This window comes from Chrysochloris asiatica, unplaced genomic scaffold (genome assembly GCF_000296735.1).
Source record: "Chrysochloris asiatica unplaced genomic scaffold, ChrAsi1.0 scaffold00029, whole genome shotgun sequence".
Taxonomy (NCBI): Eukaryota; Metazoa; Chordata; class Mammalia; order Afrosoricida; family Chrysochloridae; genus Chrysochloris; species Chrysochloris asiatica.
Genome location: NW_006408547.1, coordinates 24,305,449 through 24,311,019, shown reverse-complemented (window position 1 = coordinate 24,311,019; position 5,571 = coordinate 24,305,449).

The window sequence follows — 5,571 nt, the reverse complement described above, 5'->3', positions numbered from 1 at the left end:
TTTGCAACAACAACAAGTCCCATCTATCTAAAAAATGTGGAGCCTCCACCCTGTCACTTAAACATGTGAAGACATTTTTCTTTTTCTTTCAGTCTTTCCTACCTCATTACTCCATTTTTAAATTCCCAGACATATCTAAAGGCGTCCTTCTAGAAAATTTTAGCCAACCAATCCCTGACACTATCTCATGATTGTATTCTAATAGTTGTGTTGTACAAACATCCACAAAGCTTTACAGTCCAAAGCCAAGGTCCTCGGAAAATTATCTCTTGGATCTGACAAATTCTGCATCTAACATATGAACTTCTAATTTACCCAAATCTATCTTACCAGTTTTATCTATGACTCAGAAACTTTTCATCTGAACTTTTCTCTGACTTTTGCAATATAAGAAGTCTCCTGAATACCTGTGGCATTTCATTTCACAGTTCTTCTAAAGCATTCCTTCTTGATAATTTGGCATTGCTTTGACTAGGATGATATCAAGATTATTTCCTCCTATGAAGTTCGGCAGGAGCACAGTGACTCTGTAAGATACATACTACACTGCTACCCTCAAGGTTGGCAGTTCAAACCCACCAGCTGCTCCCATAAAGATTTACAGCCTCGGAAACGCTATATAGGGAGAGGGTCACTATGAGTGAGAACCAACTCAGCAGCACTCAGCAACAATGGAGTTCCACAATTTAAAGATTCAGGATCCATGTTCTCCTTATACATTCCCTTCTCTGAAAGAATCCATTTAGCATTATCAAGTAGAAGCGAACCTGGCACCAGGAACCCTTTTCTCATTTTAAGAAACTTGACTTGCTATGCAATTAATTAACTTTAGCCATGTGTCTACTACCGGTCCACTTATCTTACAGATTCATAAGAGCTCAGGTAGAAGAAGGAAGAAGTCTTCAAGTTCCCTTGGTACAATGATGCTGAGTTCAAGAGAAGTCAAATGACCTTGAATGAGTAATCTTAACTTCTATTCTTAGCTTGATTTCCTTTAGCTAAGAAATAACTAGATAAAAATGTAGTTCATCGTTATAAAGACAAACCACAATTTCAAAAACTTAATCATTGCTGACTTCCTTACTTGATACCTTTTAGTTCCTACTAGAGCTTGAAATAAGGAGCTCTGGTAGCATACTGGTTACGAATCAGGCTGCTAACCTCACGGACAGCAGTTCAAAACTACCAGCCGTTACACGGGAGAAAGATGAGATTTTCTGTTCCCATAAGGATTTACAGCCTCAGAAACCCTGTACAGGGTTGCTGTGAGTCAGAACTCGACTCCACGGCATACCACCACCACCAAAGGTTGAAATATGAGGACACTAACTTGGGTGCTGATTTTATACAGAACACTAAGGTACAGGATTACTCAGAGTCAACCACAAGAGACCTATCTATGTACACTGAAACATGATTGAACAAGATGAGCTTTCCCAAGTTGGGAAAACAAGACGATGGAAGCACAGGATCCAGAACCTTTCTCCCTGCAGGCAGTCAGGGAAGGCTACCCAAAAGAGGTGACACTTCAGATGTGTAAGGACTACGCATGTGTGTGTGTGCTGCCTGTGTAGAAATGGATCCAAAAGTCCTACTGTCACTGAGTGAGTTCCAGCTCAGCGACCCTTTAGAAGGTTCCACAGACTATAATCTTCACAGGAGAAGGCTTCGTTTTTCTCCTGAGAACCAAGCTGGTGGGTTTGAACTACAGATTTCACTGTGAGTAGGCCAGTGCTTATCCTACAGTACCTATCACCAGAGCACATCTTGAAAAAAGCTCATAATCAGCTTATGCCTCATAGCCAGAACGTCATTCCCATTCACATATGGCTGTCAATGATACGTGGAATATTCCGGGCAATGATTTGCTACCAAATCATTGTAGGATCAGCACGGGACTGCGAACCACAAGGACGGCAGCTCAAGCCCACCAGATGTTCCTTGGAAACTTGATGTAGGGTCGCTGTGAGTCAAAATCAACCTGACTTCTGTGGCTTTGCTTTGAATTAAAAAAGAATGAATTACTTCATATGATGCTTCATTGTAACTCCCACCACTGACTGGGCGTTGTTGTTGTTGTTGTTATGTGCCCAGTCCAACACCATCCTCACGACTGTTGTGACATTTGAGCCCACTGTTACTTCCACTGTGTCAATCCAGTTCCTTGAGGGACTTCCTCTTTGTTACTGATCCTATACTTCATTACCAGGGTGTCTTTCTCCAGCGACTGGTCCCTCCCAAAAGCATGTCCAAAGTGTGACAAAGTCTCACCATCCTGGCTTCTAGGGAGCACTCTGGCTGCACTTCCAACACAGATTGGTTTGTTCTTTGGGCAGTCCATGGAACTTTCAATAGTCTCCTCAAACACCATAGCTTAAATACATCAATTCCTCTATGGTCTTCAGTATTCATTGTCCAACTTTCATATGCATACGAGGCAATTGAAAATACCATGGCTTGAGTCAGCTGCACCTTAGTCCCTAAACTGACATCTCTGCTCTTGAACACTTTAAAGAGGTCTTTTGATGCAGATTTGCCGAATGCCATCTGTCATTTGAATTACTGATTCTTTCTTCCATATGTGTTGATTGTGTATCCTTGACAACGTCAATGTTTTTTCCATTTATCATGATTTATTGATACAGTTGTCAGGATTTTTTATTTTATTTACACTGAGGTGCAACCCATACTGAAAGCTGTGGTCTTTGATCTTCATCAATAAGTATCTTAAGTCCTCTATGTTTCCAACAAGCAAGATTGTATAATCTGCATATCACAAGTTGTTAATGAGTCTTCCTCCAATCCTGATAACATGTTCCTCTTCATATAATACAGCTTCTCAGAACACTTGCTCAGCATACAGATTGCATAAGTATGGTGAAAGGATACAACCCTGGCACACACCTTTCCTGATTTTAAATCATTCAGTGTTCCCTTGTTCTGTTCAAACAACTGTCTCCTGATCGATGTTCAGGTTTTTTATGAGCACAATTCAGCATTCCGGAATACGTGTTCTTCACAACGCTATCCATAGGTTGTCATGATCCACACAGCCTAATGCATTTGCATAGTCAATAAAGCACAGGTAAACATCTTTCTGGTATTCTCTGCTTTCAGCTAAGATTCATCTGATGTCAGCAGTGATATCCCTCATTCCATGTTCTCTTCTGAATCCGGCTTGAATTTCTGGAAGTTTCCTGTTGATATGCTGTTATACCATTTTTTAACTATCTTAAGCAAATTTTTACTTGCATATGTTATTAACGATTTCTGGATTCCATTGGATCTCTTCAGAATGGGTAAAAATATGAAATTCTCCCAATCAGTTGGCTAAGTACCTGTCTTCCAAATTTCTTGGCATAGATGAATGAGAAACTTCTGGGCTGAATTAGTTTGTTAAAAGATTCTGATTTGTATTCTATCAGTTCCTGGGGCCTTGTTTTTCTCCAGTGCCTTCTGGGCACCTTGGACTTCTTCCTTTAGTACCATTGGTTATTGATTATATACTATCTCTTGAAATGGTTGAATATCGATGATTTCTTTTTGGGATAGTGACTCTGTATCCCTGTCATCTTCTTTTGATAGTTTCTGCATCATTCAATATTTTCCCCATAGAATCCTTCAATATTGAATGTCAAGACTTGAATGTTTTCTTCAGTTCTTCCAGCTTGAGAAATGATGAGCATGTTCTTTCCTTTTGATTTTCTAACTCCAGGTTTTTGCATATTTAATTATAATACATTGCCCTTTGAAACTTTCCGTTCAGCTCTCTTACCTCCTCTTTTCTTCCATTTACATTAGCTTCCCTATGCCCAAAGTAAGTTTCAGAGTCTCTTCTAACATCCATTTTGTTTTTTTCTTTCTCTCCTGTCTTTTTTTTTTTCTTCCCTCGCCTGTCTTTTTAATGATCTTTTGCTTTTATCACACATGATGTTCTTGATATCATCCCACAATTCATCTGGTCTTCAGTCATTAGTATCTGATGCATCAAATCTGTTCTTGAGAGGTCTCTAAATTCAGGCTGGATATACATAAGGTCATATTTTGGCTTTCATGAACTTGTTTTAATTTTCTTCAGCTTCAGTCTAAACTTGCATATCAGCAATTGATGGTCCTCAGTCAATCTCTGGTCTTGTTTTGGCTGATGATATTGAGCGTCTCCATTTCTTCCCATAGATACAGTCGATTTGATTCCTGTGTATTCCATCTGGTGAGATCCATGTATATAGTTATCTTATATGTTGTTTTAAAAACATATTTGCAATGAATAAGTCATGGTCTTGCAAAATTCAATCATGTAATCTCCAGCATCATTTCTGTCACCAAAGCCATATTTCCAACTACTGATCCTTCTTGTTTCAACTTTTGCATCCAATCACCAGTAATTATCAGTGCATCTTGATTGTATGTTTGATTGATTTCAGATTGAAGATGTTGGTAGAGTTCTTCAATTTCATTACTACTGGCTTCAGTGGTTGCTATGTAAATTTGAATAATAGTGGTATTAACTGGTCTACTTTGTACGCATATGGATATTATCCTATCACAGACAGCACTGTACTTCAAGACAGATCTTAAAATGTTGATTTTGAAGATGAATGTGGCACCATTTCTCTTCAATTTGTCATTTCAAGCGTAGTAAACCATGTGATTATCCTATTCAAAAGGGATAATACCAGTCCAATGCAGTTTACTAAATCCTAGGATATTGATCTTTATGCATTCTATTTCATTTTTGACAACTTCCATTTTTCCAGATCCATTCTTTCTACATACTTCATTCCGATTATTAATTGATGTTTTCAGCTGTTTCTTCTCCTTTTGAGTTGTGCCACGTCAGCAAATGAAAGTCCTGAAAGCTTTGTTCCATTCATGTCCTTATGGTCACCACAGTACAACAAACTGACAACAAAATGAAAGGACATGCGTAGTGAAATTTTGATTCCTGGATGGCTACTTTGTCTGTTGGTGTCTGTAATGGCGGGAAGGGGGAGATGTAGGAGACACAAGTGGCATTTGGAGAAGCTTGGGGCAAAAGCTAGGCCAGGTAAAGATGATTACTGATAGACAACCAGGATATCTGCTTCCAGCCAGCCAGAGACCAAGGTCATACGCCCATGAATTGGATTGCTTGCTAATATTGTAAAGGTGAATGGGCAGCCTTTTGGAGGTGGGACAAATTCCAACACATGTACTGGGTGACACAATTAAATCCATAAAATGATATTTAGGAGAACAGTTTCGACAGAGTAGAGGTGCAAAAGCCAGATAACATCTAATAAAGGAGGATGAAAACATGGGAAGTTCCAACTCATCACCACCCTACGTACACAGAACAAACAGAGCCTGGCACTGTGCCATCCCCACAATTGTTTAATACTTGAGACCATTCATTGCTGCTGCCACCATGACAATCTATTTCACTATCTCTATTTTTTGCTTACATTCCACTTTACCAATCATGATGTCCTTCTCCAGAGACTGGTCCCTCCTAATAATGTGTCCAAAGTATGAGACAAAGTCTTACCCTCCTGGTCTCTAAGGAGAACTCAGGCAGTACTTTTTCCAAGA